Source organism: Leptodactylus fuscus, chromosome 5 (genome assembly GCF_031893055.1).
Source record: "Leptodactylus fuscus isolate aLepFus1 chromosome 5, aLepFus1.hap2, whole genome shotgun sequence".
Taxonomy (NCBI): domain Eukaryota; kingdom Metazoa; phylum Chordata; class Amphibia; order Anura; family Leptodactylidae; genus Leptodactylus; species Leptodactylus fuscus.
This window is the reverse complement of record NC_134269.1, coordinates 128,869,775-128,884,768: the sequence shown is the minus strand read 5'-3', so window position 1 is coordinate 128,884,768 and position 14,994 is coordinate 128,869,775. Positions and strand designations below refer to the sequence as shown.

The following is a 14,994-nucleotide window of genomic DNA, read 5'->3' as shown; positions in this document are numbered from 1 at the left end:
ACCCCAGTTTGGACCAATTCATGGTGGAGGGAGCCTCTAAAAACCCCAGTTTGGACCAATTCATGGTGGAGGGAGCCTCTAACCAGCCCAGTTTGGGCAAATTCATGGTGGAGGGAGCCTCTAACCAGCCCAGTTTGGACCAATTAATGGTGGAGGGAGCCTCTAACCAGCCCAGTTTGGACCAATTAATGGTGGAGGGAGCCTCTAACCAGCCCAGTTTGGACCAATTCATGGTGGAGGGAGCCTCTAACCAGCCCAGTTTGGACCAATTCATGGTGGAGGGAGCCTCTAAAAAACCCAGTTTGGACCAATTCATGGTGGAGGGAGCCTCTAAACAGCCCAGTTTGGGCAAATTCATGGTGGAGGGAGCCTCTAACCACCCCAGTTTGGACCAATTCATGGTGGAGGGAGCCTCTAAACAGCCAAGTTTGGACCAATTCATGGTGAAGGGAGCCTCTAAAAACCCGTTTGGACCAATTCATGGTGGAGGGAGCCTCTAACCAGCCCAGTTTGGGCAAATTCATGGTGGAGGGAGCCTCTAAACAGCCCAGTTTGGGCAAATTCATGGTGGAGGGAGCCTCTAACCAGCCCAGTTTGGACCAATTCATGGTGGAGGGAGCCTCTAACCAGCCCAGTTTGGGCAAATTCATGGTGGAGGGAGCCTCTAAACAGCCCAGTTTGGGCAAATTCATGGTGGAGGGAGCCTCTAACCAGCCCAGTTTGGACCAATTCATGGTGGAGGGAGCCTCTAACCAGCCCAGTTTGGGCAAATTCATGGTGGAGGGAGCCTCTAACCAGCCCAGTTTGGACCAATTAATGGTGGAGGGAGCCTCTAAACAGCCAAGTTTTGGGAAATTCATGGTGGAGGGAGCCTCTAACCAGCCCAGTTTGGACCAATTCATGGTGGAGGGAGCCTCTAAACAGCCCAGTTTGGGCAAATTCATGGTGGAGGGAGCCTCTAACCAGCCAAGTTTGGACCAATTCATGGTGAAGGGAGCCTCTAAAAACCCGTTTGGACCAATTCATGGTGGAGGGAGCCTCTAACCAGCCCAGTTTGGGCAAATTCATGGTGGAGGGAGCCTCTAAACAGCCCAGTTTGGGCAAATTCATGGTGGAGGGAGCCTCTAACCAGCCCAGTTTGGACCAATTCATGGTGGAGGGAGCCTCTAACCAGCCCAGTTTGGGCAAATTCATGGTGGAGGGAGCCTCTAAACAGCCCAGTTTGGGCAAATTCATGGTGGAGGGAGCCTCTAACCAGCCCAGTTTGGACCAATTAATGGTGGAGGGAGCCTCTAACCAGCCCAGTTTGGGCAAATTCATGGTGGAGGGAGCCTCTAAACAGCCCAGTTTGGGCAAATTCATGGTGGAGGGAGCCTCTAACCAGCCCAGTTTGGACCAATTCATGGTGGAGGGAGCCTCTAACCAGCCCAGTTTGGGCAAATTCATGGTGGAGGGAGCCTCTAAACAGCCCAGTTTGGGCAAATTCATGGTGGAGGGAGCCTCTAACCAGCCCAGTTTGGACCAATTAATGGTGGAGGGAGCCTCTAAACAGCCAAGTTTTGGGAAATTCATGGTGGAGGGAGCCTCTAACCAGCCCAGTTTGGACCAATTCATGGTGGAGGGAGCCTCTAAACAGCCCAGTTTGGGCAAATTCATGGTGGAGGGAGCCTCTAAACAGCCAAGTTTGGACCAATTCATGGTGAAGGGAGCCTCTAAAAACCCGTTTGGACCAATTCATGGTGGAGGGAGCCTCTAACCAGCCCAGTTTGGGCAAATTCATGGTGGAGGGAGCCTCTAACCAGCCCAGTTTGGACCAATTCATGGTGGAGGGAGCCTCTAACCAGCCCAGTTTGGGCAAATTCATGGTGGAGGGAGCCTCTAAACAGCCCAGTTTGGGCAAATTCATGGTGGAGGGAGCCTCTAACCAGCCCAGTTTGGACCAATTAATGGTGGAGGGAGCCTCTAAACAGCCAAGTTTTGGGAAATTCATGGTGGAGGGAGCCTCTAACCAGCCCAGTTTGGACCAATTCATGGTGGAGGGAGCCTCTAACCAGCCCAGTTTGGACCAATTCATGGTGGAGGGAGCCTCTAAACAGCCCAGTTTGGGCAAATTCATGGTGGAGGGAGCCTCTAAAAAACCCAGTTTGGACCAATTCATGGTGGAGGGAGCCTCTAATTAGCCCAGTTTGGACCAATTAATTGTGGAGGGAGCCTCTAACCAGCCCAGTTTGGACCAATTAATGGTGGAGGGAGCCTCTAACCACCCCAGTTTGGGCAAATTCATGGTGGAGGGAGCCTCTAACCAGCCCAGTTTGGACCAATTAATGGTGGAGGGAGCCTCTAAACAGCCAAGTTTTGGGAAATTCATGGTGGAGGGAGCCTCTAACCAGCCCAGTTTGGACCAATTCATGGTGGAGGGAGCCTCTAAACAGCCCAGTTTGGGCAAATTCATGGTGGAGGGAGCCTCTAAAAAACCCAGTTTGGACCAATTCATGGTGGAGGGAGCCTCTAATTAGCCCAGTTTGGACCAATTAATTGTGGAGGGAGCCTCTAACCAGCCCAGTTTGGACCAATTCATGGTGGAGGGAGCCTCTAACCAGCCCAGTTTGGGCAAATTCATGGTGGAGGGAGCCTCTAAACAGCCCAGTTTGGGCAAATTCATGGTGGAGGGAGCCTCTAACCAGCCCAGTTTGGACCAATTAATGGTGGAGGGAGCCTCTAAACAGCCAAGTTTTGGGAAATTCATGGTGGAGGGAGCCTCTAACCAGCCCAGTTTGGACCAATTCATGGTGGAGGGAGCCTCTAAACAGCCCAGTTTGGGCAAATTCATGGTGGAGGGAGCCTCTAAACAGCCAAGTTTGGACCAATTCATGGTGAAGGGAGCCTCTAAAAACCCGTTTGGACCAATTCATGGTGGAGGGAGCCTCTAACCAGCCCAGTTTGGGCAAATTCATGGTGGAGGGAGCCTCTAAACAGCCCAGTTTGGGCAAATTCATGGTGGAGGGAGCCTCTAACCAGCCCAGTTTGGACCAATTCATGGTGGAGGGAGCCTCTAACCAGCCCAGTTTGGGCAAATTCATGGTGGAGGGAGCCTCTAAACAGCCCAGTTTGGGCAAATTCATGGTGGAGGGAGCCTCTAACCAGCCCAGTTTGGACCAATTAATGGTGGAGGGAGCCTCTAAACAGCCAAGATTTGGGAAATTCATGGTGGAGGGAGCCTCTAACCAGCCCAGTTTGGACCAATTCATGGTGGAGGGAGCCTCTAACCAGCCCAGTTTGGACCAATTCATGGTGGAGGGAGCCTCTAAACAGCCCAGTTTGGGCAAATTCATGGTGGAGGGAGCCTCTAAAAAACCCAGTTTGGACCAATTCATGGTGGAGGGAGCCTCTAATTAGCCCAGTTTGGACCAATTAATTGTGGAGGGAGCCTCTAACCAGCCCAGTTTGGACCAATTAATGGTGGAGGGAGCCTCTAACCACCCCAGTTTGGGCAAATTCATGGTGGAGGGAGCCTCTAACCAGCCCAGTTTGGACCAATTAATGGTGGAGGGAGCCTCTAAACAGCCAAGTTTTGGGAAATTCATGGTGGAGGGAGCCTCTAACCAGCCCAGTTTGGACCAATTCATGGTGGAGGGAGCCTCTAAACAGCCCAGTTTGGGCAAATTCATGGTGGAGGGAGCCTCTAAAAAACCCAGTTTGGACCAATTCATGGTGGAGGGAGCCTCTAATTAGCCCAGTTTGGACCAATTAATTGTGGAGGGAGCCTCTAACCAGCCCAGTTTGGGCAAATTCATGGTGGAGGGAGCCTCTAACCAGCCCAGTTTGGACCAATTCATGGTGGAGGGAGCCTCTAACCAGCCCAGTTTGGACCAATTCATGGTGGAGGGAGCCTCTAAAAAACCCAGTTTGGACCAATTCATGGTGGAGGGAGCCTCTAAACAGCCCAGTTTGGGCAAATTCATGGTGGAAGGAGCCTCTAACCAGCAGAGTTGTGGGAAAGCAGGGTGGAGGGAGCCTCTAACCAGCAGAGTTGGTGGAAATCAGGGTGGAGGGAGCCTCTAACCAGCAGAGTTGGGGGAAATCATGTTGGAGGGAGCCTAGTATTAGCAGAATTGTGCAACGCTTATGGTGGATGAGTATGAGGATGCGGAGGAATTGGAGAGGTTGAGTACAGACATGGAGTTTCATGTTGGGGTGCTTTACACAGGTGGGCACAAAAATGAAGGCTCTATCCAGTGGTGGTTCATTTTTATCAAAGTGAGCCGGTCGGCACTCTCAGCTGACAGACGGGTGCGCTTGTCAGTGATGATGCCACCGGCTGCACTGAACACCCTCTCAGATAGGACGCTGGCGGCAGGACAGGACAGCACCTCCAAGGCATATAGGGCAAGTTCAAGCCACAGGTCCAACTTCGACACCCAATACGTGTAGGGCGCAGAGGGGTCGGAGAGGACAGGGCTGTGGTCGGAAAGGTATTCCCGCAACATGCGCCTATACTTCTCACGCCTGGTGACACTAGGACCCTCCGTGGCGGCACTTTGGCGAGGGGGTGCCATCAAGGTGTCCCAGACCTTAGACAGTGTGCCCCTCGTTTGTGTGGACCGGTGAGAACTTGGTTGCCTACTGGAGGAACTGCCCTCCCTGCCGCCAACGTCACATGCTGGAAACATCTCCATCATATTCTGCACCAATTGCCTGTGGCAAGCATTGATGCGATTGGCCCTCCCCTCTACCGGAATAAAAGACGAGATGTTGTTTTTATACCGGGGGTCAAGGATAGCAAAGATCCAGTACTGGTTGTCCTCCATGATTTTGACAATACGCTTGTCGGTTGTAAAGCACCCCAACATGAACTCAGCCATGTCTGCCACAGTGTTAGTTGGCATGACTCCTCTGGCCCCACCGGAAAGTTCAATCTCCATTTCCTCCTCATCCTCCATGTCTACCCATCCGCGCTGCAACAATGGGACGATTCGAAGTTGCCCGGAAGCCTCCTGTATCACCATCACATCATCGGACAACTCTTCTTCCTCCTCCTCCTCCTCCTCCATTAAACGCAGTGAAGCGGACAGATGTGTGGACCTACTCTCCAGCTGTGACGGATCGGATGCTATCCCTAACTCCTCTGTGTGATCTGAGTTATCCCTGATGTCAATCAGGGATTCTCTCAGAACACACAAGAGCGGGATTGTAAGGCTCACCATCGCATCCTCAGAGCTCACCCTCCTTGTGGACTCCTCAAAGACCCGTAGGATGTCACAAAGGTCTCTCATCCATGGCCACTCATGGATGTGAAACTGAGGCAGCTGACTTTGTGGCACCCTAGGGTTTTGTAGCTGGTATTCCATCAAAGGTCTCTGCTGCTCAACCACTCTATTCAACATCTGAAACGTTGAGTTCCAGCGTGTGGGGACGTCGCACAAAAGCCGGTGTTGTGGCACATGCAGGCGTTGCTGGAGAGATTTTAAGCTAGCAGCGGCTACTGTCGACTTGCGAAAGTGGGCGCACATGCGCCGCACTTTCACCAGTAGCTCTGGAACATTGGGGTAGCTCTTTAGGAAACGTTGCACCACTAGGTTGAAGACGTGGGCCAGGCATGGAACATGTTGGAGTCCGGCAAGCTCCAGAGCTGCTACCAGGTTCCGGCCGTTATCACAAACGACCATGCCTGGGCCCAGGTGCAGCGGCTCAAACCATATTGCCGTCTCATCGAGGAGGGCATCCCTCACCTCGGAGGCAGTGTGCTGTCTGTCCCCCAAGCTGATCAGCTTCAGCACAGCCTGCTGACGTCTACCAACGCCAGTGCTGCAACGTTTCCAACTCGTAGCTGGGGTCAATCTAACAGCGGAGGAGGAGGCGGTGGCGGAGGAGGAGGCGGTGGCGGAGGAGGAGGAGGGGGGTGTTCTTCTCGTGTCCCTGCCAGGAATGTTAGGCGGGGAGACGAGGTACACCGGGCCAGTTTGGGAAGCAGTCCCAGCCTCAACTACATTCACCCAGTGTGCCGTCAGTGAAATGTAGCGTCCCTGTCCGCATGCACTTGTCCACGCGTCGGTGGTCAAGTGGACCTTTGTGCAAAGCGCGGAACTAAGGGCCCGCCTGATGTTGAGTGACACGTGCTGGTGCAAGGCGGGGACGGCACACCGGGAGAAGTAGTGACGGCTAGGGACGGCATAGCGAGGTGCCGCAGTTGCCATCAGGTCCAGGAAGGCGGGAGTTTCAACAAGCCGGAACGCCAACATCTCCTGGGCCAGCAGTTTAGCGATGTTGGCGTTCAAGGCTTGCGCGTGTGGGTGGTTAGCAGTGTATTTCTGCCGCCGCTCCAATGTCTGAGAGATGGTGGGTTGTTGTAAAGAAACGCCTGATGGTGCCTTTGATGGTGCAGGAGAAGGAGATAAGACAGGACCAGGGGAGGATGAGGTAGAAGTCAACAAAGTGGCGGAGGCAGATGAAGTGGTGTCCTGGCTCGTCCTCTGGAGTGCATCGCCAGCACAGTCAGCAGTGGCAGTGGCAGAGGCAGAGGCAGTGGCAGTGGCGTGAACGGCAGGCGGCCTTTGTCCTGCCGTTGCTGCCTGCCACTGATTCCAGTGCTTGGATTCCAAATGACGGCGCATTGAAGTGGTGGACAGGTTGCTCTTCTCAGAGCCCCTAATCAATTTCGAGAGGCAAATTGTGCAGACAACACTATATCTGTCCTCGGCGCATTCCTTGAAAAAACTCCACACCTTCGAGAAACGTGCCCTCGAGGTGGGAGTTTTTCGGGGCTGGGTACGAACTGGAACATCTTGGGAGATTCCGGGTGTGGCCTGGCTTCGCCTAAGCTGCTGACCTCTGCCTCTGCCTCTAGCTACCCTTTTTGGTGCTGCACCTGCCTCAACATCCACACTACTTTCCCCGCTTGACATCCCCCCTGTCCAGGTCGGGTCAGTGTCCTCATCATCCACCACTTCCTCTTCCAACTCCTGTCTCATCTCCTCCTCCCGCACAATGCGCCGGTCAACTGGATGCCCTGACGGCAACTGCGTCACATCATCGTCGATGAGGGTGGGTTGCTGGTCATCCACCACCAAATCGAACGGAGATGGAGGAGACTCTAGTGTTTGAGCATCTGGACACAGATGCTCCTCTGTTAGGTTCGTGGAATCGTGACGTGGAGAGGCAGGTTGAGGGACAATGAAAGGAGCGGAGAACAGCTCTGGGGAGCAGGGACAGTTTGGGTTATTGTTCTGTAAAGCTTCGGAATTTTGGGAGGAAGGAAGACAAGACTGTTGGGTAATAGGAGGAGAGGAGGCAGAGTCTGACTGGCTGCTGGACAATGTGCTGTAAGCGTTCTCTGACAGCCATTGCAAGACCTGTTCCTGGTTCTCGGGCCTACTAAGGTTTGTACCCTGCAGTTTAGTTAATGTGGCAAGCAACCCTGGCACTGTGGAGTGGCGCAATGCTTGCTGCCCCACAGGAGTAGGCACGGGACGCCCTGTGGCTTCACTGCTACCTTGCTCCCCAGAACCATTCCCCCGACCTCGCCCACGGCCTCGTCCACGTCCCTTTCCGGGAGCCTTGCGCATTTTGAATTCCTAGTTAGAAATTGGCACTGTATACCAGTAGTAAAAATTGTGGGTGCACGTAACCCCAATATATTCTTTGAATTCCCAGTCAGAAACTGGCACTATATGGCAGTAGCAAGAAATGAGGGTATTTGTATTCCCAATATACTCTTTGAATTCCCAGTCAGACAATGGCACTGTATACCAGTAGTAAAAATTGTGGGTGCACGTAACCCCAATATATTCTTTGAATTCCCAGTCAGAAACTGGCACTATATGGCAGTAGCAAGAAATGAGGGTATTTGTATTCCCAATATACTCTTTGAATTCCCAGTCAGACAATGGCACTGTATACCAGTAGTAAAAATTGTGGGTGCACGTAACCCCAATATATTCTTTGAATTCCCAGTCAGAAACTGGCACTATATGGCAGTAGCAAGAAATGAGGGTATTTGTATTCCCAATATACTCTTTGAATTCCCAGTCAGACAATGGCACTGTATACCAGTAGTAAAAATTGTGGGTGCACGTAACCCCAATATATTCTTTGAATTCCCAGTCAGAAACTGGCACTATATGGCAGTAGCAAGAAATGAGGGTATTTGTATTCCCAATATACTCTTTGAATTCCCAGTCAGACAATGGCACTGTATACCAGTAGTAAAAATTGTGGGTGCACGTAACCCCAATATATTCTTTGAATTCCCAGTCAGAAACTGGCACTATATGGCAGTAGCAAGAAATGAGGGTATTTGTATTCCCAATATACTCTTTGAATTCCCAGTCAGACAATGGCACTGTATACCAGTAGTAAAAATTGTGGGTGCACGTAACCCCAATATATTCTTTGAATTACCAGTCAGAAACTGGCACTATATGGCAGTAGCAAGAAATGAGGGTATTTATAACCCCAATATATTCTTTGAATTCCCAGTCAGACAATGGCACTGTATACCAGTAGTAAAAATTGTGGGTGCACGTAACCCCAATATATTCTTTGAATTCCCAGTCAGAAACTGGCACTATATGGCAGTAGCAAGAAATGAGGGTATTTGTATTCCCAATATACTCTTTGAATTCCCAGTCAGACAATGGCACTGTATACCAGTAGTAAAAATTGTGGGTGCACGTAACCCCAATATATTCTTTGAATTCCCAGTCAGAAACTGGCACTATATGGCAGTAGCAAGAAATGAGGGTATTTGTATTCCCAATATACTCTTTGAATTCCCAGTCAGACAATGGCACTGTATACCAGTAGTAAAAATTGTGGGTGCACGTAACCCCAATATATTCTTTGAATTCCCAGTCAGAAACTGGCACTATATGGCAGTAGCAAGAAATGAGGGTATTTGTATTCCCAATATACTCTTTGAATTCCCAGTCAGACAATGGCACTGTATACCAGTAGTAAAAATTGTGGGTGCACGTAACCCCAATATATTCTTTGAATTACCAGTCAGAAACTGGCACTATATGGCAGTAGCAAGAAATGAGGGTATTTATAACCCCAATATATTCTTTGAATTCCCAGTCAGACAATGGCACTGTATACCAGTAGTAAAAATTGTGGGTGCACGTAACCCCAATATATTCTTTGAATTCCCAGTCAGAAACTGGCACTATATGGCAGTAGCAAGAAATGAGGGTATTTGTATTCCCAATATACTCTTTGAATTCCCAGTCAGACAATGGCACTGTATACCAGTAGTAAAAATTGTGGGTGCACGTAACCCCAATATATTCTTTGAATTCCCAGTCAGAAACTGGCACTATATGGCAGTAGCAAGAAATGAGGGTATTTGTATTCCCAATATACTCTTTGAATTCCCAGTCAGACAATGGCACTGTATACCAGTAGTAAAAATTGTGGGTGCACGTAACCCCAATATATTCTTTGAATTACCAGTCAGAAACTGGCACTATATGGCAGTAGCAAGAAATGAGGGTATTTGTATTCCCAATATACTCTTTGAATTCCCAGTCAGACAATGGCACTGTATACCAGTAGTAAAAATTGTGGGTGCACGTAACCCCAATATATTCTTTGAATTCCCAGTCAGAAACTGGCACTATATGGCAGTAGCAAGAAATGAGGGTATTTGTATTCCCAATATACACTTTGAATTCCCAGTCAGACAATGGCACTGTATACCAGTAGTAAAAATTGTGGGTGCACGTAACCCCAATATATTCTTTGAATTCCCAGTCAGAAACTGGCACTATATGGCAGTAGCAAGAAATGAGGGTATTTGTATTCCCAATATACTCTTTGAATTCCCAGTCAGACAATGGCACTGTATACCAGTAGTAAAAATTGTGGGTGCACGTAACCCCAATATATTCTTTGAATTCCCAGTCAGAAACTGGCACTATATGGCAGTAGCAAGAAATGAGGGTATTTGTATTCCCAATATACTCTTTGAATTCCCAGTCAGACAATGGCACTGTATACCAGTAGTAAAAATTGTGGGTGCACGTAACCCCAATATATTCTTTGAATTACCAGTCAGAAACTGGCACTATATGGCAGTAGCAAGAAATGAGGGTATTTATAACCCCAATATATTCTTTGAATTCCCAGTCAGACAATGGCACTGTATACCAGTAGTAAAAATTGTGGGTGCACGTAACCCCAATATATTCTTTGAATTCCCAGTCAGAAACTGGCACTATATGGCAGTAGCAAGAAATGAGGGTATTTGTATTCCCAATATACTCTTTGAATTCCCAGTCAGACAATGGCACTGTATACCAGTAGTAAAAATTGTGGGTGCACGTAACCCCAATATATTCTTTGAATTCCCAGTCAGACACTGGCACTATATGGCAGTAGCAAGAAATGAGGGTATTTGTATTCCCAATATATTCTTTGAATTCCCAGTCAGACAATGGCACTGTATACCAGTAGTAAAAATTGTGGGTGCACGTAACCCCAATATATTCTTTGAATTACCAGTCAGAAACTGGCACTATATGGCAGTAGCAAGAAATGAGGGTATTTGTATTCCCAATATATTCTTTGAATTCCCAGTCAGACAATGGCACTGTATACCAGTAGTAAAAATTGTGGGTGTATATAGCCCCAATTCTATTGCTAGGGGACTTGCAGGGTATTTCTGGGGTGAAGGTGGGGGGGCACACCGTTGGAACGGGTATCGGGGTATATATCGGGTATACGGGAATACACTGACAGTGTATTCCATTCAGGATCCTGGGAAAGCTGGGTTGCGGCGATTGAGCCCGTCAGTGCCACGTTACACTGACAAGCTTCTCCCTGGAATTTAGCTCTTACAAGAGCTGTTGGTTGTCTTCTCCTTCCTATCCTAGCCTGTCCCTGCCTACCCAGAATCTAAGCCCTAGCTAGCTGGACGGAAACCTCCGTCCTCTGTGAATTGCAAGCTCAGAATGACGCGAAGCTGGGCGTCGCTGTTCTTTTAAATTAGAGGTCACATGTTTTCGGCAGCCAATGGGTTTTGCCTACTTTTTTCAACGTCACCGGTGTCGTAGTTCCTGTCCCACCTACCCTGCGCTGTTATTGGAGCAAAAAAGGCGCCAGGGAAGGTGGGAGGGGAATCGAGTAATGGCGCACTTTACCACGCGGTGTTCGATTCGATTCGAACATGCCGAACAGCCTAATATCCGATCGAACATGAGTTCGATAGAACACTGTTCGCTCATCTCTACTGTCTAATACTCAATGATGACGAATGTAAACAGCATGTGCTCCGTATATTAGTTTTACAATCTGCTGTTTCGAGCCTATGATGACTCAAGAGTAACAGATAAAAATGAAGCTGATGTGAACTTAGTCTACGAACACTTTTCTTTAACAGGTTTTACTACACAATGCTTTTTTCGCCACACTCCAGGCTGGGATGTCAATGATTTCACACTCACTTACTATTGGCTGCTCCTAGTTACTAGACTCCAGATTAGAGAAGGCGAACCTTTCGGAGACCAAGTGCCCAAATTGCCACCCAAAACCCAGTAAATTTTCACAAAGTGCCAGCACAGCAATTTAACCTTAATACTGTGCGGATCGGACCCACAAACTATGGTCGTGTGAATGGGGCTTTACTAAGCTCTGAATTATACAAGCAAATTTGTACTGGATTTGGTATAATTTTGGACAATTAATGTTTGCTATTTACATCACACAGATCTGTTTTATAGTGACAGTGCAAACTTATTATGACCTGTAATAATATCACGTCTGCTATAAAACAGATACTGTGTGATATAAAAAGTAAAGGGCTCCCACTCCAATCTGCTCTACAGTGACCCCCACACAGTCCTATCTGCTCCACAGTGGCCCCCACACAGTCCTATCTGTTCCACAATGGCCCCCACAAAGTACAATCTGCTCCACAGTAGCCCCCACACAGTCCTATCTGCTCCACAGTGGCCCCCACAAAGTACAATCTACTCCACAGTGGCCCAAGCAGTACAATCTGTTCCACAGTGCCCCCCACACAGTATATACTGCTCCACAGTGGCCTCCACACAATACAACCTGCTGCAAAGTGGCCCCCACACAGTACAATTTGCTACACATTATTATCTGTTCCACAGATGAGTGCCCACAGTGCCATCTCTGGTACCAGTGCCATAGGTTTGACATCATGGCTCTAGGCTATACAGGTTATTGCATGGCCCATAACAAGGAGCAGCAGTTAATTAGTCAGTGTCACGTTTTATAGCGACATGGAGGCCTAGCACGGCTTGTCATTTACCGTTGTTGGCTTTACCTGCAGATTTCAACCATTGCAATGCAAAGCCTGATGGCCACAGAAGTTCTTTCAATTTACCGTCCTCAATAGCTGTCATGTGTGATCATAGAAAGATCCTGCACTCCTATTCTGGCTTGAACCTTTTACCCACAGAATCTATGCCAGTATTATGCAACATCCATTTCACATTCATTCATCTCTCTAACTTGCACTTGTCCCTGACACCACTTTCCTTGTGATCTGAAGTCACAACTGGTGTTAAATTGTCACATTTTGGCATGATATGAGATGGCAATGGATGCCTTCTTCAGACATTCCTCTGGATTCTATGGTAAAAGCAGAATTTTGGCTCATTTTGATGGGGGGGGGGGGGAAATCTGTTACAAAAGAGACTCACTTATATCAGTGAAACAATGTAATAATCTTTCTATATTTTTTATTATTCTGTGTCTACTATACTGCCAGCAGTATTGACTGACATCAAGTGGCAATCTTCTTGATTCTACACAGAGAATAACCGATAGAGGATGAATTATAAAAGACATGGCATGAAGTAACTAAGTCAATATTAGAAAGTCAAGTTAGTAAACATTATATGTAGACTATAAATTTATGCAAAACGTCCTTACCTGGTTATGCTAATAAATTCAAAACCGAGACACCATAAAATCCCACCGGGTAAGATATTGTGACTTGTCACTTTACATGCTGTGGGGGAAAAAGAAAATAAATCCATTACAAAAAATAGTTAGTAAATCATGGTCTTGCATGTTATGTACTGAATACATCTGCCATATAATTATCAGCGTTGTTACCGAAAACCACTTCCGCCCTTACCCTAAGAAATGTCATATTTCCCTACCTTCTTATGAAATGGTTGAAGTGAACCTGTCATATTAAAGAGAGTCAGATATGCAGGTGTGTATATATATATATATATATATATATATATATATATACACACACACACACACATACTGTATACATTATATATATATATATATATATATATATATATATATATATATATATATATATATACACACACACACACTCTCATGCCTAAAACAATGCCCGGTTCACAGAATATGGCAACTGGAAGAAAATTGCAGGTGACATGTCATTTTGGCTGCACAGTGAACCCTATAAAAACTAAGTCCATAAAAAGGTCGCACGAGCGCAGTTTTTCTCCAGTTCTGCCCCATCCTGAATTTTTTTTTTTCAGCTTCCCAGTACATTGTATGGAATATTAAATGGAACCATTACAAAGTATTTTGTCCAACAAACACTAAGCCCTCATATGAAACAAAAATGCCTGCATTGGGAAGGGGTTAATTAAGTTTGTCCTTTTTATATTAAGTAAACTATGATGAATTGTACATTGAAGTCCAATGAAGTGTGCAACATATTAAAAAATAAATAAATAAAACAGATCAAATATTATAATTTTCCCCAAAGGCTTCATGCACACAATTGTGTCTAGTATGTGGGTCACCAACAATGGCACAGATGACACCCAGATTGGTATCCGGGTGTCATCCATGGCTTTCACTGACCCACTCATCCTATTGAATGGGCCGAGCTGCAAATGCTCCATAATTAGCGGCTCTTAAATGCGCTCCAGACATCCCATGCAGCTAAGAGTATGGGATGCAATTACAGATAAAATTGTTGTTGTGTGCATGCGGCCTTACACACAACTTTATCATGTTAGAAATAAAACAATTAAACAAACAAACCAGCACATTACCCACTGAATAAAATTATTATGTCATTTGATCCATACGGTGAGCGTTGTAAAACCAAAACTAATCCAAAAAAATTAAAGAATTGTTTATTGTTTTTTATTACCCTGTCATATGTTTTCTACATGGTTTTATTTAATAATACAACCTGTCCTGGCAAAATCAAGCTGTCATATAGGTACGTAATTGGAAAAATAAACGTTATGGCTCTCAAAAGACAGTGGAGGAAAAAAAAGCAAAAAGTATGCCTTGTCGCAGTGATTTTAGGAATGTCTGCAATTTACTACAGTACCTTATCTAATTCTGCCTTCTTCTGCTAAAAATGGACGTAGACTCTCCATCCCTAAACACACAGCAACAAGCTGTTGTCAGGAACAATCCGTACGCAGAAATTGGGAGACAAAGAGTACAACTATACTAACTAGAGGAACGACTTCTACTCAGCTGGTCTCTGCTGTCTGTGCTCAGAAACCTGATGCACTGGAAGGTGTAGCACACCAGGTGTTAGAAATAAAAAAAACATAAGTGAACTGTCTGCCTATGTCTTCTGGACTGCTCAGCGTCTCCTCTGTTCCCCTCCTTCCTACTCGACTATTTAGTGAAGGTCTCAAACACCAAGTTTCCAAGGACAAAGGGCAATGGCAAGCTGTGGAGCAGGCACGCCTCTAGCCAGTATAGAAGCCGGACTTGGCATCTATGATCACTGTTTACTGATTATCCCTAGCAACAGCGTGTCACTGCATGCCAGGGAAAGGGATTGTAAGCCCATTCTGTAGCAAAAGAAAGGAGAATTCAATAATATAGTACATTGCAAAAATTCTTAAAGAGCAACTAAACTTTTGGTTTTCTGGCAGAATTATATATATAATATAATATTACGGTATATATGACACAAATTATAGCATTTTTTCCTTCTCTATTGAGAGATGTTCCATGCTTCTCATTTTCTTAATATGGAAATACGGGGCTTGTGTG

At 46.8% G+C, this 14,994-nt stretch overlaps 1 protein-coding gene across 1 annotated transcript in view; it reads right to left on the bottom strand.

The window, feature by feature from the left end:
• The window catches only part of FAM3C (FAM3 metabolism regulating signaling molecule C), a 36,003-nt gene that overhangs the window by 15,337 nt on the left and 5,672 nt on the right, over positions 1-14,994 (bottom strand). The window contains exon 2 of the mRNA XM_075274290.1: positions 12,904-12,982. The gene's annotated coding sequence lies outside the window, so the exon portion shown is untranslated. The remainder of the gene's footprint in view (positions 1-12,903; positions 12,983-14,994) is intronic.